The sequence below is a fragment of the Cupressus sempervirens genome, chromosome 5 (genome assembly GCF_028749045.1).
Source record: "Cupressus sempervirens isolate cs-2001-9-10 chromosome 5, ASM2874904v1, whole genome shotgun sequence".
Lineage (NCBI taxonomy): Eukaryota > Viridiplantae > Streptophyta > Pinopsida > Cupressales > Cupressaceae > Cupressus > Cupressus sempervirens.
The window spans coordinates 509,960,463-509,988,337 of record NC_143122.1 but is presented as its reverse complement, the minus strand read 5'-3'; the positions used below and the strand labels follow the sequence as shown (position 1 = coordinate 509,988,337).

Below are 27,875 nucleotides of genomic sequence, written 5' to 3'. Positions count from 1 at the left end.
TTGGCATAATTGTAATTATTTAATTTAATATTTATTAATTTAGGAGTTGATTTATAAAATAATAAGATTTAAGTATTATTATTAGTTAAAAAAATTAATAATGTTTTCTAAAAATGTCTTGTTAAATTAAAACAAGTGGAAATGTTTTAAATAAGACTAATCGAGAACTTAAGCCTTGAGTTTGATTTTTCCACTTTATGACTTCAAGTGTAATTAAATAGCCAAGTAAATCAACTTAATTAATTAATTAAATGAGAATTCTAGGAGAGAAAATATTATTAAATTATATTTAAGTAATTAAAAATTGATTAAATAAATGAGTTAAATTTAAAAGGTTTAATTAAAAGTTTGATTTTGGAATTAATGGCAATTAAAGTTACTAAAACTAAATTTGGCATAATTATAATTATTTAATTTGATATTTATTAATTTAGGAGTTGATTTTTGAATAATGAGATTTAAATATTATTATTAGTTAAAATAATAGTCTTGCTTTCTAAAAATGTCTTGCTAAATTAAAGCAAGTGGGAATAATTAAATAAAGTATTATTTTAATAAAAATGTACTAAATTTGCATGAAAGAATTAATTTAATAAAATAATAAGAAAGTCAATTAAGGGAGAAATCTTTTAGAAAATAGAAACCCTACTTAGTGTTAGAGGCCATTATTAGAAGCTCATTTGTCTACACATAGGTTTGGAGGAACAATTTGGAATTGGAGGAAGAGAATTTTCTAAGCCTTTGGAGAGCGCAAATCTTGCAAGCACAACTAGATTACCAAATTGTTAGCATCAGAATGAGGTAGAACCCATAGAACCCACAATAGAAAAGATTTTAAAAATTTTGTATTCTTCGTGCTTGCAAGAGTGGATATTTACTTTGGAAAGAATATGAAAGTTTACATCGATATTGTTGTCATGAATTTGGTTGAAAATTGAAAACCCTTGTTTAGAAAATGATTGATCTTCATAGTTAAACAATCTGTGAGAAAATAGGATTGAAACTCTTATTAGAAGAGCTAGAATCTAGAAATTAAATTTGTAGCTAGGGTTTGAAAATGAAAAAAATATATAATTGACTAAATTCAATTGATTGGAAAATATTCCTTCACTAGATATGGGCATTAGAATTATATATATATAACACCGCGGTAATTAAAAATTAGTATGATGCTTTAAAATTTACTAGTTTTAGTAGATTTTTTTTTAAAATTACAAAAATATTAAAAAAATAAATTGGGGCGGGGCGGGGCGGGGGGGGGGGGGGGGGGGTAAACCAATTCTCCTAACCCTCTCCTCCCTCCCCACCCCTTTACCTTTGTTAGCAACGTAGTTGTCATGACAAGGTACGTTGCATGTCAATATTGCAGTAGCAGCAGTCGTATGTTGTTACATGTAGGAGGCTACGTGTGTAGCCTACACTATCGCAGCAAGAGCACCTCATTGAGGTTTGTTTTGTTTGAAAAATATATATACAAGTTTTTTCTTTAAAAAATATTTATAATTAATTTTTTGATATGATTTAAAAAATTATATTTAATATTATTTAAATTTAGTTTAGTTATAATTAAATTATGATTATAATTTAATTGTATTAAATTTAATTATTATTAAATTAAATTTAGTATATTTTAAATCTGATTATTATTTTATATTAGTATAATTTGATTCTAAATATTTCAAATATGAATTTTATGTAATGTTAAATAAATTAATTACCCATGTATAAAATATTATTATTATTTGGAGTAAATTTATATTATTTATTATTATGGTCAAATAGATATATCATTTATTTGGAAAACATGGATTCTTAAACTATGAAAATGAAACTTATTTTTTGATCAACCTAAACTTGGAAAACTATATCTACTAGAAACTTTTGCAAATGAAAACTTTGAATTTTACTCAAATCAAACTTTAAGAAAGTATAGTAAAAACTACATTGCTGAAAACTAGACTTGTTTAAAGATCTTTTGTGGTGTTATGTTCTATCTGGTGATGACTTTGGGAAACATTGTAGTTAGCCAAATTAGGAATGTTTTCCAAAGGCAAGGAGTTGTGAGTATGTTTTTAGTGAATTGTGTCAATTTTGTTGTTATATGTGTCTTTGTGATGAGACACAATTTTTCTAAGTGATGCTCATGTGTCATTATTTCTTGAGATAACCTTTGAGGTTTTGAACTCTAGTCTATTGGTGATACCTCTTAGCATTCTTGATGTGCTTATCTCCAACTCCAATAGTTTTCCAGCCACCTCTTTCATCTTTGGTAGATCTTGGTCAAGGACTAGGGTGTCATTCTTTCTAGTGTTGGATCTTGTCCACTTCCTAGAGCCTTCATCCAAGGTCATGTCTTTTATGATGTTGGTGGAAGGGTCCTCCTCCTTGCTGATGCTTTGATCGTCCATATAATTTGTGAACCTCTTGATGTTCTCATTGGCCTTAAGAATATTAGAGCCATATTCCATTGTACTCTGCATAGAGCTTTCCATTCCATTGACCCTATTTTTAACTTCATCCATTCTACTGTCCACACTCAATTCTTCCTCCATAACCTTGTTCTTTAAGATATATGTCTCCCTTTCCAAAGTGCTCACCCTTTGTTTGAGTTCAAGAATTTCATGGAAGAGCCACTTTGTGGTGCAGAAGCTATCCACCACACTATTTTTCCCATTGTTGAGGACATCCATATCCAAGTGCTCCTTAGCAATGTTGTTGAAAATCACCAAAGCAGGGTAAATCAACTCATTCATCTAGATTTTTCCCTCATTGTTTTCTTTAACCTGTGTTTTGATCAACTCTCGTTTGATGCCCATTTTAGCCAAAATGGAGTCAAAATTCTGCCACACCACCTTCCTATCCTTCCCTATGACCGAGCATTTGTAATTGCTTGTGTCAAATTCCTTGTAGCCCTGTTTGGTTCCTCCCTTACACTTTGATTGGGAACATCTTCCACCTCCTCAATCTCCTCCCCCTATTTCTCCTCCTTGTCTTCTAGGATTTTCCTTTTCTAGCCCTAGGAGGCTGTGACTTCCTCCTCTTTATTTGTCCACATTTTGATGATGATTCTCTTGCCCTTCTTCTGTTCCCTGCCTTCCCCTTCCTTGATATTCTCCTCTCCCTCTGCACTATCCTCTCTCATATCCATCCCTTCAGCCCTATCGTTATAGTCCCTATCTGAGGAGGTGTCAATTTCCTGATTGGGGTCAATAATAACATTTTTCTCCTTTCTATCTGCTCTAAAGATTTTTTCTCGAGCCACACTATGGGTAGTCAAACCCCTTCGAGTCCAAATGCATCTCGAGGCTTTCCTCTATATCTGAGGGTGAATAAATGTCTTTAGAATTTTTAGACTCCTCTTTTCCTTTCTTGCTCTCTTTCCTGTCTTTGATTTGTTTACCAATAACCCTAGCTTTCAAGTATTTATTAATTAACAATAGTAGCCCCTTGTGGAGCACTAGATTCCTAGTATGCTTCTCTTAATAATCATTAATGTTTTCATTAATTGAAGAGTAAAGGTAGAAGAGTATAGAGATTTTTTGTCCCATACCTAAAGTGGTTGAGCAACATGAAGTGGTGAGTGCATAGGTGATCAAACCTAGTGTCAAGAGAAATATATTGGATGATAGCTTAGAGAATGAATCACCATAGAGGCTTGATGGAGCTTGGAAGATAATGAGTTCCTCTTTTCACCAAAGCCTTTTTTCATCTTGGTTCTTTGTGAATTCCACCATCGCTTGCCCCAATATTTTCCTGTTGTTAGGATTAAACCACAGACATAAATAAAAATTACATGCAAATATAACCAATATTAGAAAATAAAATATCACACAGAAAAGAACACAAGACACCAAGATTTAATGTGGTTCACCCAAACCTTGGGCTATGTCCACCAAATAGCAAATCCAACATTTTTACAATCTAGTGATTACAACTTGATTACAATCTATAATCCCTTATAGCTCAATACCACTGCAAGAACCAATTTTGCATCACCTATTACGAAAAAATCCCTAACCCTAAGCCCTTTTATACAAGTATTTTTACTACTTTAGGTTTATAATTCATAATTACATGTTGGCCCAAAATCCCACTAAAATAGGGCCCCAAAATTTTTTTTTGGGCCGATGCCCCGAGTCCTAAAGAATTTATGAAGTATGTATAGTACTTTCCTAATTAGTCACTACAAACTAAAAATCTCCCACTTGGGGACTAATCAAGCACCACACTAAATAACAATCTCCCACTTGGAGACTAATCCTATAGCTATGCCACTACTCTATGAGACTCCCACTAGATCAAATCACCCTGGACTCTGCTATTCTTTTATTCATGTTCTGTCTAGAAGACCAATCGAAGTTGAAGAGGAGTTCAACTTCTCCCTTGTTCCTACTTTTGGAAACATATCTGCTAGATTGTCATATGTATGTATCTTGTCTAGCTTTAACTATCCATCCTCCAAAATTGATTAAATGAAATGGTACCACAATTGTATGTGTTTGGTCTTTGAATGCAGAGCTGAATTCTTTGCAAGATGAATGGCACTCTGACTATCTATAAACAAATAATTATCCTTATGAGGATTTTCCAATTCTTCCAAGAAGAACTGAAGCCATATCATCTCATTGGCTACCTCTGTAGTAGCTACATACTCTACCTCTATAGTGGATAAAGCATTAACCTTTTATAACCTATAAACCCAACTCATGGTTGCCCCACCAATAGTAAAGACATAACCTAAACTACTCTACCTAGCATGAATATCCCCTACCAAATCTGAGTCAATATAGCCCTATAAATTAGTAGTAGAGCACCCAAATTGTAAACACTTATTAGATGTTCCTCTCAGATATCCAAGAATCCATTTAACTACATTCCAATGCTCAATTCCTGGATGACTCATATACTTGCTAACAACTCCCACTACATGTGCAATATCTGGCCTTGTACATACCATAGCATACATCAAGCTTCCTATAACTGAAGCATAGGGTACCTTGGAAATCTTACCCTCCTCTTCTTGTTTTTTGGGACACATCTCCTTAGTCAACTTCAAATGACCATCTATAGGTGTACTGATAGCTTTAGCATTCTCCATAAAGAAATGTTGCAACACTTTCTCAACATAATTAGCCTAAGATAACGTCAATTTTTTGTTCTTCCTATCTCTACAAATCTTTATATGAAGGATTTGTTTTGTTGCCCCAAATTCTTCATAGAAAATGCATGTGCTAACTGGCATTTCAGCCCCTTTATATGATCCATGTTAGACCCAGCTATAAGCATATCATCAACATATAAACATAAAATAATGTAGTTGTCATTATCCAACCTCTTAAAATAGACACAATGATTTGAATGACACCTATTATATCCATGCTCATGCATAAAACTATCAAATTTTAGATACCACTACCGAGGTGCTTGCTTTAAGCCATATAAACTTTTCTACAATTTGCACATTAAGTTCTCCTTACCTTTGACCTCAAATCCCCATGGTTGAACCACATATATCTCTTTATCCAAATTACCATGAAGAAAGTTTGTTTAACATCAAGCTACTCTAAATGTAAATCTTCACTAACCACAATACTTAAAATAGTATGAATAGAAGTCATCTTAACAATAGGAAAAAATATCTCATCAAAATTGATTCTTTTTTTCTGTGCAAGTCCTTTTACAACTAACCTGGCTTTAAATCTTTTCTTACGTCCATCCCCTTCTTTTAACCTGTAAACCCAATTATTATATAGAGCTCTTTTACCTGCATGTAATTTGCATAAATCCCATGTCTTATTCTTCAGCAAAGAGTCAATTTTGTCTTTCATTGCAGACTCCAACTCAATCTTAGTATCCACCTACACAGCTTCATCATAACATTTAGGTTCACCAGCATCAGTAAGTAAAATGCAATACAAAGATGGAAAAAATATTTTTGGAGGTTTAATTTGCCTTTTTGATTGTCTAACATTAATTGGTGTATGTGGTATTTGTTTTTGTGAGTGTTGCACATCATGAGAAATGGCTGGAATATCATCTTTTGGAGTATCATCCAGCACTACATAATCATCTTCTTTCTTCTCATGTTGCTACAATAGATCTTTGTACAACACTTTCTCATTGAATATGACATCTTTGCTTCTTAAAATTTTATGATTTTTAAAATTCCAAAGCCTATAACCAAATTCATTAATGCCATACACAACAAATACACATTTATTTTACTTTACTTCCAGTTTGTTTGTATTTTTAGAATCTATGTGAGCAAAAGCTTCACAACTGAAGGTTTTGAGAAAAGAATAACTCGCCTTCTTACCAATCCATGCTTCCTCTAGAATACCACAACCCAAATGAGTAGAGGGACCTCTATAAATCAAATACATATCAGTATTCATAGCCTCCACCCATATGTGTAAGGGAAACTTAGCATGCAACCTCATGCTCCTTGCACTAGTCCTATTCATGCATTTAGCCACTCCATTTTCCTATGGAGTTCTTGGAATAGTTTTCTATCTACAAATACCATTAGTGGAGCAATAATCTTCAAATTCATGACTACAATACTCACCACCATTATCCAATCTGAGACATTTTAATTTCTTACTAGTCTCATTTTCAACCAACCATTTCCATTTCTTAAAAGTTTAAAATACATCAGATTTCTATCTAAGGAAATAAACCCATAATTTTCTAATTACGTCATCAATGAATATAACATAGTAATGAGAGCCACCAAGAGAAGATACTTGAGTCGGTCCCCATACATCTCTATGCACAAGCTCTAATTTCTCTTTTTTGTTTTCCTTCCCAATCTCCACAAAACTCACTCTCTTTTGTTTTCATACACACAACTTTCATAGAAATCCATATTAACACATTTTAGACTTGGTAAAACTTTCTTTGAATGAAGTACTTTCATACCTTTCTAACTCATGTGCCCAAGTCTGTTGTGTCATAGTGTTGTATCAGAATCTAAAACAACTATTTGTTCTCCCTACTCAACTACAAAAATTGTTCTTGAACATTCATTTTTCTCTAAAACAATTAAAGTAGAAGGACCAATATGACCTCTACAAAGATATAAGGTGCCTACTTTCACACCTTTTGCTACTAAAAGGGAACCTTTTGAAACCTTCAAATTTTTATCATTAAAAGTAACTACACAACCCTCATCACTAAGTTACCCTACTGAAATTAAATTCCTACTTAGCCTTGGAACATGTCTTACCTCATGTAGTAGCCAATGATTCCCATTCTGCAACTTAATCTTAATTTTTCCCTTTCCAACAATCTGACAGGGTTCATTACCAAATAAACAAGGCCAAAATTCCCTTGGACATAATCAATGAAATAACCTCTATGAGGTGTAGCATGAAATGAAGCACTAGAATCTAAAACCCATGAATCATCAACACTTTCTAAAGGCAAAAGCAAAGCATCCTCTTCAAATTTGTTACTTACCACATTTGCCTCTTTGTCTCCATCTAGTTTATCTCCTTCATTTTTCTTTTGATTCCAACAATCTTTCTTTTTGTGCCTTGGTTTCCTATAGTACTAGTATTCATTCAATCCTCTCATTGAGACCTTCTCCCCTTTGACTTTCCTCTTGATTTCCCACAATTTTTGGAATTACTTCCTATCTCAGTCGTTCTACCTCTGCTTTGTATGTTCAAAGCACTTCCTAATGTAGATCAACCTGAGCTTTTCCTATGAGTTTCTTCACTCAAAATAACACTGATTACATCATCATATTTTAGGGTACTAGATCGAAGAATAGAATTACTCACATCCATTACCAAGCCATTCTAGCTTTTAGGCAAAGAACACAAAATCAAGAGAGCCCTAATTTCTTTATCAAAATTGATGATCATAGAAGATAACTGAATAGTAATAGTATTAAACTCATTTAAATGATCTACAACAAATCCACTTTCTACTATTTTCATATTAAATAAATGCTTCATGAGACATATCTTGTTTGAAGTGGAGGGCTTTTCATACAATTTCACTAGGGTTTGCATCAATTCTTCTATCATCTTCACTTTTGTAATATTAAATGTCACTAATGGTGCCAAGCATAATTAAATGCTTCCAAGTGCCTTTCTATCTAAAAGATCCCATTCGTCATTTGACAAAGATCCCTAATTCTTGGTTTTTCCTTCCAACGGCTTCCATAAATCCTTCTAATATAGAGTCTTCCATTTTCATCTTCCATAACTAAAAGTTCTACCCATTAAACCTATCAACCCTTAGCTTACCTTCATCTACGATCACTCCCACTTAACAATGAGACTTTCCTACAGAGGATAACTAAAAAAACCTTGCTCTGATACCAATTATTAGGATTAAACCACAGACAAAAATAAAAATTACATGCAAATATAACCAATATCAAAAAATGATAGATCACATAGGAAAGAACACAAGACACAAAGATTTAATGTGGTTCACCCAAACCTTGGGCTATGTCCACCAAATAGAAAGTCCAATATTTTTACAATTTAGTGATTATAACCTGATTACAATCTATAATCTCTTATAGCTCAATACCACTGCAAGAACCAATTTTGCATCACCTATTATGAAACAATCCCTAACCCTAAGCCCTTTTATACAAGTATTTTTACTGCTTTAGGGTTATAATTAATAATTAAATGTCAGCACAAAATCTTGATAAAATAAGGTCCAATTTTTTTTAAAAATTTATGAAGTATGTACAGTACTTTTCTGATCAGTCACCACAAACTAACACTTGTCTCTATAAAATTTCTTGCCTACAATGGAAATGCCTGTAACCTCAGAAATGACTTCCTCTATCATAGTGAACTCCACCCTGTCAATTTTGACAATTCCCTCATTCTAGCTCTTAACCATACTTTTGGTGACAGAGGGTTTCCAGCCATGGAGGCAATCTATGAAATTTGTAATTTCCCTTTTTTTAAGTATGTTCCACACCTTGGAATGTCTTTACCACTTCTGGGCTTTGTCCTCTGGCTCCCTCCTATGTCTTTCCCCAACCATGGTATCCTTCTCTGTGCAATCTCTATAACTAGTATCTAAGCCCTTCAAAACTAGAAAATCTTTGGCTCTCCTCATTTTCTTACACCCTTTTTTTGCCTTGTGATTTCTTGTCCCACAAATATTCCTTGATGTGAGTTGATGGATATTGTAGATATGGGAAGTATGAGTGAAATTGTACTTCCATCTCACGACTCTTCACATTCCCCATAAATCACTGACTATCATAATAAAACCACACATAATATTTCTGACCACTTCCCATAATTCATTAACTTTCATAATGGATTTTAATTATACCCAATCTATCCAGGATCCTATCCCCTTTGATCACCTCATTAATCTCTAATGGGATATTATAGCCTTCCATCCACTTAACCACCTCATTGTACTTGACTGCCCAGTTTTCCAGCCTATCTGCCACATTGTTGGCTTCTTGGTACTCATGAACCACAGGTTTTTTCAAAGATTTTGAGGTTTTGAATACACTCATCTATAATATTAGCAGTCATCCAAGTAGGCTTGCTCTTCTCATTTAGGCAATCAATAATATTTTTTGAATCTCCTTCCAGCCATGGATATTTCACTCCTATATCTTTAGCTAGTTTGATAGTCTAGTGAGCTGCACTGGCCTTCGCATAATGATTAGTTTGTATTCCAAGATGGGAAAAAAACATAGCAATCCCTTTCCCTGAAGTAATTATGATGATGCCACCAGCCCCAACCTTCCCCAAGTTGCCTTTGGCTGCCCCATCAAAATTAGCCTTATACCAACCCTCAGGCAGGAGAGACCAACTACATCCCTCTCTTTTGTTGTTGTTACTAGTCTTAGAATTGAATGGAGGGATAGGGTCTTTTGTGTTGGTGAAATTTTCCAACAAGGCATTGAGGCACTTGTGGAAGACAACTTTAGCCTTAGCTTCCTTATCACTAAAAATTCTATTGTTCCACTCTTTCCAAACCCCCCAACAAACATGGGAAAAAGCCCACTTCCATAAAGTCATAGAGTCACTTTCAACCAACCCAAACTGCCATTGGTCAAAAAGCTCCAAAGTATAGTTCTAATGAAACTACAATGTATAAACAGATGGTCAACACTCTCATTATGATTTTTGCATAAAATACATCTATTAGGCATTGTATTACCCCTTTTGGTGAGATTATCAATGATAAGGATATGATTTTGGAGCATAATAAAAAAGAATATGTTAATTTTTGGGATAAGGCCTAGATACTAGGCTTTGGCTCATACAGGGGCCTAGCCTTGATATTGCAAAGTCTCATAACTAGAGGCCATTGTGTAAAGACCATTCCTAGTCTCCCCCAGATAATGGTGTCCTTTTTGTGGGATAAAGGTATATGTCTAACCAAGTCCATCAGTGGCTTTAGCTCAAGAGACACCTCAGCTGGGTCAATCCACCCATTGTGATTCCTATAATCACTCACCCTACTCCCAAATCTTTCAATACAAACATTAGCCCATCTATTTGAAAGACTCAATCTCCCAAAGGGGGCCTAAACCGAGCCAATCATCATGCCAAAGCTAATATCTACACTATTTCCTACATGCCATTTAGCTTTTCACAAAGGCTAAACCCTTAGTCCTCATAAGGCCATTCCAAATGTAAGAGGCTCTAGGCTCAACATCCCTATCGATGAACTATTTTAGACTGAGGTTGGTAGCATACTTGGACTTTAGAATATCTCTCCATTCACCTTTGCTATTAAAGATTATCCAGATTTGTTTCACTTGGAGAGTATGGTTAAACTATTTTAGCTTTTTGATCCTTAGTCCCCCTTTCTTCTTAGATCTACAAATAGTATCCCAAGCCACCAAAGGATATTTCTTGTTCTTATTGGTGCCTAACCACATGATATTCTTCTAAATAGCTTCAAGATACTCAACCACCTTGGGAGGAATAGAAAAAAGGTTGAGCATAAAAGTAGATAAGTTATGTAAAGTAGACTTTATGAGCAAGACTTTGCCTACCTGACTTAGAGAAATGCCTTTCCAACCTACTAGCTTCCTATTGAATCTATCCACAAGATTGTCCCAAAAGTTGTCTGGAGGTTTAATCCCCAAGGGAAGCCCTAAGTAAATGGAAGGGAGGGACTCAGTCTTATAGCCCAAAATGTGCACAATTTTCTTCTAACTTCTTAAAGGGGTATTGATAAAGAACATCAAACTCTTGTCCCAATTGATGAGTTTCCCTGAGGCCCTAGAGTAAGTATTCAAGATACTTTTCATAGTCCTTTCTTCTCTCACCGAGGCCTCACCTACCATAATGGTTCCATCAATGAACTATTGGTGAGTAAAAATAGAAGGACCAAAAGACAATTTCAAGCCCACCAGATCCCCTTTACTTCTTTTGGAGGAAATGAGCCTTCCAAGGCCTTCAACCACAATGATGAAGAGAATAGGGGATAAAGGGTCACAATATAAAAGACCCCTTGAGGGTTTGAAAAAATTAGAGGGGGCGCCATTCACCAGAACTGTAAAGGAAAGGGTATAAACCAGTGGAGAGATAATCTTTCTTACTTTGGCATTGAAGCTAAAAGCATCAAGAATTTTGTCCAAAAAACCCCAATCCACCCTATCATAAGCCTTAGAAAGATCAAGTTTGAATAGAAAACCTTCCTATTTACCAACCTCAAGAGAGTGGATAACTTCATGAACTTCCATGATTGAGTCCAGAATTTGCCTACCAAGAACAAATCCCAATTGTTGAGGTGAGATTATCTCCAAAAGTAAATTGATAATTCTATTAGTAAGAACTTTTGCAAAAATCTTATAAAATGAGTTGCAAAGGCTAATAACCCTAAAAGAACTTAAAGTATTCACCCTAGGGATTTTAGGAATTAGAACTAGAAAAGTGGCCTTAACTTCTTTTAGCAAGTTTTTGACACCAAAGAATTCCTAGAAAACTTTAACAAGATCACAATGAATAATATCCTAATACAACTAAAAGAAGAAGGTGGGGAAACCATTAGGGCTAGGAGCCTTCTCTGCCAAAAGATCAAAAACCACCTTTTTGATTTCTTCAAGCTTAGGGATAGCCAGTAAGGCCCAATTCTGAGAATCACTAATGACTTTGGGGATGGTGTTAATAATATCATTCTAGTTGTCAACATCCAAATTTAGATCATTAGTGAGAATTAAAGAGAAATACTTGATGGCCTCCTCTATTATCTCATTATCTTCCTTTATAGTATCATTACCCTTTTTGATCTCATAGATTCTATTGGCCATCCTGTGTTTCATGGTGGATAGGTGAAAGAATCTGGAGTTTTTTTGCCCTTCCTTGAGCCAAACTTACCTCAACCTTTTCCTCTAGAACATTTCCTCTTTCCTAACAATATTGTGAAGCTCAACCAGGACTTCCTTCTCAGAGTTGAGATTGTTATCATCATAACACCAAGTTTGGATTTCATCCTGCACCTCAACAAGGTCCCCCAAAATCCTCTCTTTATCATGAAAAATGTTGCCAAAGTCTAGTTTGTTCCATTTTTGGATCTCTAACTTTATGAATCTGAGTTTCTTAGCCACCTTGTACATGGTTGTGCTATCAACCTCAATACCCCACCACTCCTTGATTTTGTCATGCAAGCTAGGGTGAGCAGCCACATTTTCTCAAATCTAAAGGGGAAAACCTTTTTCCTATTGACTCTATCAAGAGTAAGAGAAATGGGAGAATGTTCTAATCCAAGCCTCAGAAGAGACAAAATATTACACTGAAAGTTTCCCAGCCAATCCATAGAAATAAGAGCTATATCCAACCTAATATGAATGCAATCTAGGCCAATTCTCCTATTGGACCAAGTAAACTAAAAGGGCCAAATCCCTAATCAGATCAGCCAAGTGTTGCCTACTTTCCACACTAGGCAGGAGCCCTCCTAACTTTTTAGAGGCTAAGAGAGGACTATTGAAATATCCCATAACAATGCCCTTGATGTCACTCAACCTGGTCACCAAGTCAAAAATTTTGATCCAAAAGATTCTTCTACTATTTTTAGTATTGGGGGCATAGAGGTTTAACAAAAACCATCTATCCTAATCTTTAGGATTGAAAAAAATAATAAGCAAAATATTACCTTCATTAAAGATGATATTGGCTTCCAAAGGTTCCTTCTATATTGTTAGCAGACCACCCAAAGAACCATCCAAGTTAGTATTTGAATTCCTCATACCTTTCCCAAAGGAAATATTTTCAACCTTCTTCTACATTTTAGTTTCCTAGATTAAGAAAACATCTAGTCCATGGCCCCTAACCATATTCCTAATAATTTCATGTTTATGGATTCTATTGAGTCCACAAATGTTTTAGGAAATGACCTTCATGCTTTGTTTTGATTACATGATTCTTGGATGGTTCTTTGCATCCCATCTAGAAGATTCCTCCTTGTTTCTTCCTTTGTAATTTTAATTTTTTTTCCTTCTTGGGGTAATGTATTTTCTTCCAATATCAGCTTTCACCCTACTCCTAGTGGTAGTAGGAGAGATTAGAGAGGGATCCCTACTATTTTTCTTCTTCTTCTTGACAAAAATCCAAGGAGCATTGTTAGCCTCCTTATAGCTATCAAAGAGATCCTCTAACTAGGAGAGGTGCCAAGGGTGGTGGCTAAGAACCTTTCTAGGAGCCTATTGACAATTGCAAGGGAAACCCCTTTGTTAAGGCTAGAGTTAGATTCCTCAGAAAGAGGTTAGTCCAACATAATAGGCCCATTCTGGGAATCTAGAACACATGAGGTATCTACCTCTATAGTATCCATAATGGGGCACTTTGCAGCCTCCTCAGTTGTAGTTTTTCCATCCTTTCCAACAATCTTCAACATACGGCTAATGGGCCTTGGAACATTAGTGAAGACCCTATTGTTGTTAGTCGAAGGGCTCTTTTTTTGTTCCATCTTATTAGGTTCAATAATTACTACCATATTATTCTTTTCCTTTGGGAGTTCCCTCTTATCATTTCCTTCACTTTCCTCACCCCCCGGGTTCTTTACTTCTAAAGCTTTTTCCTTCCACACCTTTTTGGGTGCCCATACCTTGTTCTTACCTTGTTTTCTTTAGGCTTTTATGGTCTTTTCCTTCTCTCTAAAAAGTGGAAAAGTCTTCGCTTTATATCCTACCTTTTTGCAATGGAAACAAGCAAAAGGGATATTATGATAGTCAATTTGTTACACCCTTCTACCCAGATGAGACTAAAACTCAATCACTTGATGCATTTCCTAGCCTTCAATCACCCCTACACATATTCTAGCATACATAAGTATTTTCTTGGTTGTAGTAATAGGATCAATTGATAGTAGTTCTCTAAAAGAGCTGGCAATGTCATCAAAAACATCTTCATGCCAATATTCTAAGTGAAACTCTAGTAGCCTAATCCAAACTAGGGCCTAGGTTAGGAAGTCATTATTCAAGTCTAGGTTGAAAGTCCACTTTTAAAGTATGAGTGTAGACTTATCCATCATCCAGTTTCCCACACAAAGGATTCTAGAGTAATCTTCTAAGTAGGAGAACTCAAAAGTCATAAAACCTTTAGCCATAGCCATTACTTCAACCTTCCCTATCAACACCCATTTATTTCTCACAAAAATCCTTACCAAATCAATATTTGGTCTACGGCCAATAAATTTCCCCACCCAGGTGGCCACCATATCCAGGATGTTGTGGTCAATAATTTCACTTGGAACTTCTAAGGCAAAGATCCCCTTTTCCCTATCAGATTTATCAATGATTTTATGAAAGTTTGACTTACTTGATGGTTTGACCCCAAAGAGATTCGTCCATCTCCCCCATGCCCCTGGGGCCGCTCCCCCTGAAGACCTTGGTAAAGGAATAGAGATATTCTTTTCTCCTAGGTGTGGATGCAAAACATGTGGCTCTCCATCTTCTATAGCATCTGCATCTTTGTTGTCCTTATCCTACTCTATCCCTATAGACTGATCACCATTCCCTAGCTTACACTACTACATTTAACCTCATTTTTCTACCAAAATTTTTGACCATCAACTAAATAAGTTTAGATTGGTCAGAATGTTAAGGCAAAAAAAAGAAAAAAATTACATGTAAGCTCGTGTTGGTCAAAATTTTGACCAACATGGGGCTTATACATCAAAAAAAAACATTTCACTTTGTCTTTCGCACGTGCGGGTTTCCTTGTGGAGACTAAATTAGTTACTGAAGGGTTCTACAATATCACCATAATAGATTGGGTGATGCCACTTATCAGGCAGAATAATATTCTTGCACTCTATGATCCAAGGTTGAGTTCACCCAAAAATTTGAAATTAGTAAAACAAATGGCTTTCATTGCAACACTGTGTATTTGATCCACCAAGGAGAGGAGATCTTCCATGAAAGAGGTCACGGTGGGACTAAAATTAGTAAGTAAGAGTATCCCCCTTCATATTTGGGATGGTCTCTCGAGGTCAAAGAGGAAGCCAAGTGTTACAACACAAGAGAAGGGTCACTTAACATAAGGCAATGATAAGCCCCGCATGACAATAGAAATGAAACCCTCTATGAGTCAGATGCCCAAGCCTATGAAATCACTAGTGAGAGCATCACTAAGGAGTAGATTTTTAGATGAGGAATCCAATCTCAATGTTATCAAAGAGTTTCAAAAATCTAGCAGTATTTTGAAGCGAGGGAGTGGAAGAAATCTGGTAGATTTGTTCAGTAAAATAGTAGAAACTTCAAAATCTAAACCAGTAGATTGGCAAGCTCTTGCAAAGTTGAGGAACCCATCAATGACAGTGCCTAATGGTTGAGTCCCATTGAGGGAGGCGATGCTTATTAGTAGATCACCTACCTCGCTAGTCATCAGGTCAGGTCCTTCACCAATTTTTGGTGATATCCATAAGAATCCTCTAGGCCAAGCTGTAAGAATTCCTTCTATTGGATGCATAAGGAAAACACCTATTTACATAGATCCTACATTACATTACAAGTAGATACCTCAAGTTTCAAAATTCAAGGTTGTGGAGTGAATCAGCTAAGTAGGCTTAAAACTATATGGGTCTTCAAGAAAATGCTTCAATTGAGGTTTAGGTTTGGTAAGGTGTAACAAAATTTATCATGCCTGCTAGTTTTTCCTTTTACTCAATTATTCTACATTGCAATGATCCTACACATTCATTTGTTTGAAAAAAGCTTAGATCTTCTTCTATCATTTTGTATGTTCTTTTTTTTAATTATCTAACTTGTTGGTTGCTACATAAACAATCATTTCTCATGATTGGATGTTGGATGTTTTTTCCCATCATGACTATGAGTGAAATAAAGCTTGTATATTACAATGAAATTAGCTTACTCAAGTTGTTACAATCATTAGTTAAAATATTTATATTATCTAATCGAGGATTAATAAATTTTCCTTAGTTTGGAGAAAAAGTTAAGAATTGGGTTACTTTGGCTCTATTAATGATATAATATTTCTAGAGTGACATAGAAAATTGTAGCCCCATTTCCCTTACTTTATTTTATGTTATTATTTTTATTGAGTATTTTTTAAGGTACATGCAAAGGAGGTCCCTTCTGTGTACAAGAATTTATTTTTTAATCGAAGTATATTGACTATCACTTTTTGGAGGGAGAGGATTCTTCATTGTAAGTTTATGTGCTATGTTGTATGAAGAGTGCAAGAAAATTTACCAAGACTTTACTTTGAATTTCTCTTCCTCTTCCTTGGCTATCTCAACTTGATTTGAGGACAATGTCCAGTTAATGGTATCGACATTGGAGGCCCTATAAACTTTTGAGGAAACCTAAACCCCAATGGGCCTTGTTAGGTTGGCTACCCACATTCTCACCCACTACTTCAATCAAGAACAATGTTAATGGATCATTATAGATGGGGTAGAAAGCATGCCAAGCCCTATATCTACTTTAAAAACCAAGCCCCACAGTTGAAGCTTCAGACTAGATTTTTAGTTTTACATCCCATTTGAATTTGATAAGGGCTATGATAACTCTCTTCACAGTGTCATTAGTTTCTCCTAAATTCAGCACGACTATCACAAAGTAAGTGGCAACAATAGAATTAACTCAAAGTTGTCCTACTTTCATAAATGCTTTTCCTAGCACAATCTTATCATTTATAGAATCACTGAGGAGTTAATTTAAGTATTTTCTCTTACACAGCTCTAAGATTGTTCAAGGAAACTTGCCACACTTTGGGTAAGTTCACTGTTGGATTCATCAATGTAGCATGAAAAATATATTTTTTTTGCATAGGAATCTAGTAGTGTTTAGTACATTTCACAACACCCATTGAGTTTTTGAGTGATTCAGAATTACCATTGGTGGTAGAGAAGCTTAATTTTTCTTGTAAATTCCATTTGGAAAATACATTTATGCTTTCAAAGACTTGATTAAAAAACATGCATCTTGCCTCATATTTTGGTTAGTACATTTCTTTTGTTGACAATTTTTTGCCCTTGCACATTCTTAATGAGGGCTTATAGAGGTAATTGGGTACTCTAGCTTGATTCTTTTGGCTTTCAAAGAAAGTTGCTGATAATAGACAAAGTTAATGATCTTAATCTTTAATAACTCTTCTCAAATACCCATTTCCTGACAAAGGTGAGCCTACAATGATTCCAATATGATTGCTTTCAAGAGTGTAATGAACATATGCTCTTATGTGTTTCAACAAGGTAAATATCAATGGTTGATTTTCTATTCTTTGGTGTGTTGTGCTACCCAGGTAAGAGTGTTTGTAATTATAGATTACAATATTGTTTCTTTGTGGTTTTATGTTTGTTTCTTCCATTTATTTTTGTGTCATCTAAGATTTATTTATTGATGAGGTTTTCTTTTTCATTAAATATTGAGCCATCTCCCAAAGTAGTTTGTACAATTCTATTTATGTTCTAACATATAATTTAAATTCTCAATAGATTATTGTGACAGATGTTATCCACTGTATCCATGAAAAGGTGGATGAGATTATTGTGAACTTAGTAATGTTTTTAAATATAATTTTTATTTGTAATGCAAATCTTTATTGTAGAAAAAAATAAAAATAGAAAACATACAAAAGAAAATAGATACATTAAAAACTTGTATGTGCGTGTGCTAACAAAACAGTATGCAATTTTTGAGTCTAATATAGTAGACATGAATTTACAGGTTTCTATATAGATGTGTTTACCAAGTTTCACATTATCCAAAGGTTATAAAAAGGTCTAGCTCATCTGAGATTAGGTCCATGCTCCCATCCAATAATTCTGATGCTGGTATTTAGGGGAACAGGGAATAGAAGAGAAGATTATATTGTTGGGAGACAATATGAGGTCAAAAAATAGCAATTCAGGAATGCAATTCTTCTCATCATTCTATTGGAAAGTACTGAAAAGTACATAGCAAGTCTTCTTAAACAAGAGCCATGAAGCATCCTTGATATGAATTCAATTCACAAGTCACCATTAGAGAATATAGTAGTCTTGCATGTTAGCAATCATGATCTATCTGGTACATGACAATGAAATCAACTAGTATACCACGAGTGACATGATGTAAAAGCACTAGCATCCACATAGTATACATCAATAGGGGTAATGGTACTCCAAAAGGAAGATGAAAATAAAAGCACTAGCCATATGTTGCCTAGATTTTTCACTCATATGTCCTTATTCCTCATTAAGACATAGAAAGACTAAGGTCATTGACATAATCAAGTTGTAACACTAATATATTCAACTAGTTCCAGTAATGTGCCCATAAGAGGCATTCACTCTTAACCACAAAAACCTTTGGGAAAGTAGCACCCCCATCATAAATTTTCCTCCACAGTGCTTTGAGAGCTCACCATTCTATCATCCCACCACCAATTTTGTGATTGCTTAAATAGGTTGAAAGTTAAAACCTAAACTTACCTATTGTCCCATGGGCAATTCTGTGATTTCTTTAAAAGGCTCAAAAGCTTAAAGCTAAACTTGTCAAAGTAGGTCTTAGCAAAATGATTATGGGAGTGATCTGGATAAGTGGTTGGAGAATGAAATGTCAACAGTGACTGGTTAGTTTTTAACAAATATACTCAAGATGTTTCTAGTTCTCCAGTGAATACAATACTTATAGAAGGTGGTTGATACAATCCACTTGCATGGGAATTCTGTGTTTATCTAAAAAACATGATGAGTCAAGCCCAATAGGTTTTTGATAATTGATTAGTGTAATTCTTTTTACCTACAAAAAAGAAATGTGTGTAGCTCAAAACCCTTCATTAAATCTACAACCATCTAAATTATACCCTTCAATTAATCTACAACCATCTAAATTGTACGATGCAATTAATCAGGGCTAGCCATGAAACTAGATTCCCTATAATCTAAAGTTCATTTCAATGATCTTCAATATCAAACCAATTTTTTGGATGAACTTTGGATAAAAATTTTAGATTAGTTATTGGTCCTTTCTCTTTTAGCTATCTTTTTTTTTTATGATAAAACCATTCTATCATATTTGAGGTACAAATATCCATGAATGGACTTTACAAAGACAATGTTCATTTACTATTTGAAGGGTCAAATGTCTTGATTATTTGGGAAAAGATTTTGGAGATATGTGTTTATCTTGCAAACTTATTTTATAATATAAAACACACTAGTGTCAAGAATAGGTGATGTGGTTACTTGCTTATTTTATTCATTTTCCCTGATTGTAAATAATTATGTCTGCAGTGAAGCTGCACTTTTTTTTTCATGGCAATCATTTTGGCTTCAATGTATGACTATAAATGCCTTTTTTTGAAATCTTTTAGAGCTTTGTTGAAGATCAATTTGGCCTTGGTCTTACTGCAAGGGTTGCTAAAGAAGGAATAACATCTATAAGGCCAATGGGTAGAATGATATTCAACATTGGAGGTCATCTAGGGCAAGCTGTTTGTGAGCATTTATTTGAAAGAAGATGCTATTTCAAGGAAATTACTAGTTCAAAGGAAATCTTAAAATGATTAGGAATCCTACCAATTAGTTTAGGCTATTTATAGAATGCAAGTCTTCATAGTTTGTAATGAAGTCCTAAAAGAGGACTAATAAACATGAGTGAATGTAATTGTCTAGTGGGGTTGTCACTTGGAAAAGGGAGATAAAGGTGAAAAGCATGTTGAGAATCCTATAGACACAATAATATTAATAGAAAATCAGTTCTTAAATGCCTATATATGAAGGATAATAAATCTCCACAATTAAAAAAAATGTTCATCTGTCAAAACATTTTTATTAATAGTTCCTTCTATAGATTATTTCCATCAATGTCTTATTCTCCTTTGGAATCTTAAAACTAAAATTTTCATAAAGTTGTTGTTCAGTTGGAAACTTAGTAGATATTCATTGTCTTTTTTGTGTTGACTAGCTGCATTGGTGTCTTTTTCAAGCTTTTGATACAAACATTTTTACACTTGTGGAAATTTAAAAAAGTAGTCGTCATCGATTTGAGTTCTTCATGGGTCTTGTAAGTGATGAGCCTATTTGTGCTCGAATAGCTTTGGCTTATGCAAAATTGAAGGGAAAATTTCACACACTTTATCAGTTTACAATTGCGAGCTACAACAGCCAAATCATGTATGCCAAATTTTTTTTTTCATATCCTGTCAAGGAAATAGTTATTTTGTGTAGTGATTTTTTTCCCCAGATTTTGGCTCTATATAGTTGCAAACGATAGGTCAAAACCATTTTCAACTTCTTAAAAAGGGTTTCCATGAAGCTAGTAGTTCTTTGGATTTGTCTTTCAAAGATGATTCAGTAGCAGATGGAATTGTCTTGGAAGAGCATTCTTTTTTTCCCTATGAATCGCTAGCAGGAAGTATGAGATTTTGTAATCTAATTGTGCATTTCATGTACATCTATCATCATGTTCCTTTAATGCTAGATGTGAGTTATTTCTTCTTTCCATTTGTACATATTTGTTATTTTATATTTCTAATCAACCTATTATGTTTTATTCTTAATCACATAGACATGCACATTTTCTTTAAAATGTTTAATTATTCTTAAGCATGTGAGTATGGAATTCTTGGCTATTGTATTGTAAATGTAGTATGCAATGGGTTCTTGATGGTTTTTAGTTTGTAATATATGAAAATGAAGATGATATATTTCACTAAAGAAAATTTGCATGAATGAGAACGTACTTGTCATTTTACCAAAAGGAGAATGGAAAATTATTTAGAAATAAAAGAATCATAATACATGTTTGCCTAAATACATAAGGAGAACGTATGTCATATGAATGTCTTCTTACAAGAACTTTTTAAAAAAGAGAAGAAAATAATACAAATTAAGTTATTGATTCTTGTGGGAGGTAGAGAAATGGGAAATAGCTCTAATTGATGGTCCTCATTATGCACATTCTGAAAAAATTACCTTACATCAACTTAGGATATGAAAAATAATATTTAAAAGAGTTCAAGACTAAGCATTGTTTGTAACACCTATAATTTGCATTTTTTCCAAACTATTCAATTTTCTCCACAGTTAAAGCTATAGTTATGATAGGTATGTCACTACAACATTCATGTATAATATCTACAAACTAGTGATGATAGGTACATCACTACATATGTATTTTCTATATTCTAGTGATTGAACCTTTATAGGATCAGAATTGTAACAAGGAACTATATGTAGATTAGGTTTGTGATCAATGTGAAGCATAGTGCTAATGAATACCATTCTTAAAATTCTTAATTATATATGTGATATGCTTGCTAATGGGTATTAATTTGTGTGCCTAGGTACATAGCAAATGCACACTCTGTATACTTGTGTGATCATAGGGTCTTCCATATGTTTTGATTGCAATGGGTGAATTAAGAAGTTTTTAGATCATGAATCATGTTCAACCTCTGAAGTATGCATCTATCGACTACAATCAAGGATATGTTTCAATCATTAGATGATGGAAAAGCTTGTAGATGTGAATGGCATGTATTTCCTATGCTCTAATAGCCACTGAAGATAGAGTCAACAATTGATTACAGAGTGCACAATATGACATGATAGTTGTCTTCACATATACAGGGACTAGAAAGGATCTCTCCTAACTGATCAGCACCCAATTTTTCATGAATGAAAAATAATTCCCCTATTGTCTTCGTCAATTATATACTACTCCATTTCATACAATGATCCTTGTTTGTTAACTATAAGGGAATTTATATGCTGATGGGATAAGCCAATGAGTGGATTATTGTTTCTTATTGTATCCATAGCTTAGTTGGCTATAGTGTATTCCTCTGACCCATCTGTTGTCAAATTCCTTAGTAAATTATCATTATTTCTTCTTTTTAAATTTTTACCTTCCCCCCCACCACACCCCCTCCTATTTGATGACTTCTTCTATATATGTGTGCGAAGGGATAAGGAAGTCGAGCCTTTCTTATCTGTTATTTACTGATTCAGTTTAATAAATATTTAATATTGGTATTTTTTAATGACCAACACATGCACCTATAAGGTACAACAATGACGCAGATAGTTAGATATGTTGTGTGGTATATATTGCTCAAGTTAGATATCTTTGTATCTCTCTTACATTAATCTTATTGTCTATTGATTTTTGAGGATACATAGGATTAAGGAGTAAGTTAAACTTTTTATTTCTTGTATTGATACCTGTTATCATATTGGATTTAATTTGTGGTGTTAAATTAATATGTTATATCTATTTAAGTAGTTATCATGTTGTGAATGTTCCAATATGCTTCTGTGCAAAAAAAATAAAATCTTTGTATTTTAAAGTTATGATAGCCTATAATTAGCTTGAGAGATGAATTTCATAAAGGTTCTAGAATGTGACATTAGAAGAAAATCAATACCAATGATTAATAGAACTGAGGAGGTCATAGATGCTTGATGTTAAATGTTTACTTGAAAAACATCAACTTGACTTTTGGATTATGACCTGAACATCAGAGAAACAATTTTGTTTCATTTATGACTGATTTGAAATTCTCAATCATTGACATCAAGTAATTAAGATAAAGTTTGTTGAGTTTTTGTAGACTTTTTTTATATTGATCAAATTTGATAACAAGGTGATAACATTAGGCAATTAAATTGTTTTATTGCGTGTCCTCCAAGGCACCATCCTCGGCTCACCCAATATGTTTCATGATTTCTAGGGCTTAATCTCTACCTTTCATATATCTATACTATCCATTTTAAGCACTCAAAAACAAACTAAGAGTTGGGTAAAGGAGTTTAACAACACATAAAAAACTAGTAGTGTTATACCATGACCACACTTTGTTCATGAATTCTATCAAAAAATTCACATGCCTTGTCTATGCTTCCATTTTTCAAACATGTCTACCATGGCAATTATGAATACAACATCTGAAAAAAATTCTTTATGCTTTAATGCATGTCCATAGCTTATTCCAAAGCTCTTGTTTTGGCACAGGCATCAATAATGTTGGCAAAGGTTGTGTGATTTAGCTTTATACTTGCCAATTGTATTTTCTTGAATGTAAACACACAGGTTATATATGTGTTTAAACATATATAAACACACAACTTTCTTGGCAAATTGAGCAACTTTCTTTCTTAGTTTCAATGGTGTGAGCTCTTTCTTGGCTTCTTGGTCTATGGACTGCAGAACTTTAAGCTCAATGGGCAGCCCATGGCAATCCCAACTAGGCACATAGTGCACCTTATACCCTTCAAGCAGCATATATCTATTGATAGAATCTTTCAGTATCTTGTTCAAGGCATTGCCCAATATGAAAATCTCTCGACATAGATCCTACTCATGATTATGAAGGCACATATCCTACACATGACAAAGGCCCTAATGTGCATCACAGTGATAGAGGTACATTTTCAATTTTTATTGAAAATTAATTATGTAATTATTAATAAAATTTGGCATCTTAAATTGCAATTGGTGTAACCTTTATGTGATAATTTTTTAGTATGGAGAACATCATGGTAATGGAGTTGAGTGTGATGTTAGTATTGAGAATGTTGAGGTTGGGGATGAAAAAAATGTGGTAGATGATGTGGCACTATCAAGTAAAGAAAAATCCCTCTTATGTTCTTTAGATTAATGAAATAATTATAGCATTTAAAAAAATGTTTTGAATTGAACCCATTTATTTCTTATTACAGGGGTGCATCAGCCTTATGCTCGAAAAAAGAAGAGGAAGCTTCATGCTATAATATTAGAAGCACAAGAGCCATAGGACAATGCTGAAGATAGTCACGATGTGCCTATTAGCCTTCATAATCATGAGTAGGATCTATGCCGAGAGTAGAAGGATGCAGTGAAATGTCATGCATATTGTTATCATTGTTCAAAATTAACATCAAATATATTATTTCTCATGAAGTTCTCAATTTGAGTTATTATTGATTAAGCCTATTTACCTTTGTGTGAACCAATGCACCAAAATATTCTACATTTCTTTGGCCACTAGAATCTGTGTCATGGCAGGAAACCACTGCTTTATAGCCTTGCTTGAAGCCAATTTTTTTGTCCTCTTCTATGGGCGCTAGATTAAATTTATATATTATAGAGACAAACAACAATTTATTATTCTCCTTAGCATAAATTGTTGTTTGTCCTCTAGAATTGTGTGTGTGTGTGTGTGTGTGTGTGTGTGTGTGTGTGTGTGTGTGTGTGTGTTTATTTATTTATTTACAATTGTATTTATGTAGATATATATGTTTAAATGTATATTTCCATATATATATATATATATATATATATATATATATATATATATATATATACAAACTATCTCCCATAAGTATATATACCTATATATGTATACATATGCAGATCTAAATCATTCATATGCTCTCCTCTGTATATATATATATATATATATTTCTATTTGTGACAAAAGCTAGAAGTGTAAGGTGCTAAATTGTTTTACGGCTTCTTATTTTGAGAATAGGTGGCTTGTCGGATATTTATTTTAGGGGGGTAAGACCTATTAACTCCTTATCCCCCTTCTTTTCATTGCCATGGAATATTGTTTTTTTATTGCAAGTTATTCAAGGATTGCAACATTTACCTCTAGTGTCCACCATTTCTTTAACTAGACCTGAAATCTCCTCAAAAAAAATTTGCTCCAGTTTCCTCCAACATTAATATTTATAACCCTCTCAGCCACTATTATTTGTAATCCCCAATATGTTGGGAAGGGAATCTGGCTGAGACGGATTTTGATCCAACCTTGTATTTGTTTTGGAGCTTCTTCTATCGGAAATCCTCCCCTTGTATAAAAGGATGTATGCCTTCTTAAAGACCCTTATAAAGGGCATCTATAATGTATACAAGACTCTGGTCTTGGGCTATACTGGGGGTTTTCTTTGCCCTATTCTTTTTCCCCTAGTGCCTGTAGTTGAACAGGGTAAATTTTTTGTAAAATCTTATGATAAAATAATATAAAGTCTTGATTAATATTGTGTATTAATTAATTTTATATCATATTAATGAATTTTATGTTATTGTATTGATTGAATGTTATAGTTCATAAATGGATGAATGAAATGAATGAATTATTTAATTAAATGTTAATGGGGAATTTAGATTGATGTTAGGGGGAGAGGGGTGAGGCTAGATGAGTTTCCACCTTCACATGGTTGGCCTTGTTAAGTAGAGAATATTATAGTATTCTTGAAACCAAGTGAAGCTCAAACTAACATACCAAAGAATTGCAAAACCCAAATCCATCTACCTCTCATCTTCTCATCCCAATAAGTCATCTTTTATTTCACTTTTATTTGGAAGGGTCTAAAGCCTAATCAATTCATCATCTGCATATCCTAAAATCATAAAACTCCAAATAAAAGAATGATGTGCTTGAATAATGCACACCGTTTCTTTCACCCACTTTATTTGGATGCCAATTGCTTGCATCACCAAGTTTAGGTAGTGTAACTTGTAAGCTACACAAAATATGTGCTCATATCTTGCCTCAACTAATGCAGAGTCTACAACCTTAATCCACCAAAATCTTCTTAAGTTCCTAGTAGCATCCAACCCACTGCAAGATGCTAAGCAAGGTTACCAGCCTTTACCCAATGTTGACCTTTGTCTCTCCAAGTGGACTCCACTTCTCTAAGGTCTTACCCCCTTTCTAGGGCTCTTAGCAAACTTGGGTCAAATTAAGGCTTTAGGGATAGTAGCCCTCAATTAAGCCAAGTATGGAAAATTAGGAAAAATACTTTCAAGGCTTCAAATAAAGACTGGTTTTGTCATTCCTAGTCCTATATACCTTACTTTTTATTAAATACAAATACAAGAACTCCACCACTTAATATTTGATACAAATATGACCCCATTTTCCAACAAGATTATCTAATATGAATCTTGAAATCTCTTCCCACGATAGTGGTTGGCTTTGACATGATTTGTGCTAAGTTTGGTTTTGTGTATACAAGTTGGAATGGATCATTGGGCTTGCTAGGTTCACCAAAAATTTTGGCATGGTGCTCTCTGGAATATCCATGAGGTATGAAATTAATGCTATTGTAGTTTGAGTTAAAGTGGACTTGTATTTTTTTGTTATGTATGACACTGGTAAATAGAGTGGAAAGTGATAGAATCTTACAAGATAGATCAAAAATGTTTAAAAGGTTTGGTAGACTATGGAGACCAGAAAGAAACTTCTTTGTAACTTACTATACTTTTGTTTCCAATTTAAATATGTATGCAGTGCAATATGATCCGTGAAGCAACATCATTTTTGTTGGATGATTTGAAGCCTAATTTGCCAAAACATGTGCATCTTCAAACTAAGACAAGTTGTTAATATGATCATGAAGTAACTAGCTTTTAAACCTAGGTCAAAATTACACTAATGTGCAAAGTCTAGAAAGAGTGAAAATGTAACTATTTATACATTGTTAATTGTAGAAATTACTGTGGTTTTTTCTTTTCTAATTTTATTTTCCTTGCAAGTTCTTGAGATTAATTTGGTCACTTTCCCTAATGTTGTTGATGCTATCTTGGCAAATGGAATTTTCAGTCACTATGACCATCCTCATATAGCACAGTTGTGTAAGAAAGATGGTTTATATATGTGCACACTTTAGGTAGGTGATTCATTGGGAGTACACTTGAGCTTTAATATAGATTGAATATTTTGTATGAAATATTGTCTATATGAATTTTTGTGGAAATATTTTTTAGGTTTACTCCATTTTTCCTTATGTCAAATGGTTTCTTAGGAAATATTTATGCATCACTAATATTGTAAGTTTGGTTACAAAACTATACAGAGTTGCCCGATATCAAACATGATATCAAAATTTTGTTTATTAACTATTGTAAAAGTGCATCTGAAGCTGATGAGGAGCTAAGAGAATATAGCTTGCAAGTGTTAAAAGAGTTTGGTTGTAGAGAAATTATGTATTTTCATCTCACACTATTTTTTAACATTAGTGGTTCCATTTTAAAAGTTCATATCATCTATATTGAAAGTATATGTATGTTTTGGTGAAATGCATCTTTAGATTTCATTCTTCAAATAGAAAACCCTGATTTTTCAAAATTTTGTAAATAATCACCTTAAAGATGCAATTTGCAGGCATTGGAGAGTTCTGTCCTATGTTGTACTAGAGATGTGGCTATTTATTGTGATATGATTTTGGAACTTGCTCTGGAGTACATAAGCTATGATCCAAACTATATTGATAATATGGAAGAAGATATAGAAGAGAGTAATGGAGAGGAGGAGGATGAGTATGTTAAAATTTCTTAAGAGAATTATTTGCTTGAGAAAATTTAATTTTTGCACAATGGTGTCTTTTATTTTCATGTAATTATGAATTGTATTACCAACATGTGAATAATATTTTGTTGATCTAGAAAGAGTGCTAATGAATATAGCGATGATGAG

General features: G+C 33.8%; 1 pseudogene; it reads left to right on the top strand.

Annotated features, from left to right (window-relative positions):
- The window catches only part of LOC149556945 (uncharacterized), an 83,500-nt pseudogene extending 67,492 nt beyond the window's left edge, over positions 1–16,008 (top strand).
- The last annotated feature ends 11,867 nt before the right edge of the window (positions 16,009–27,875 follow it).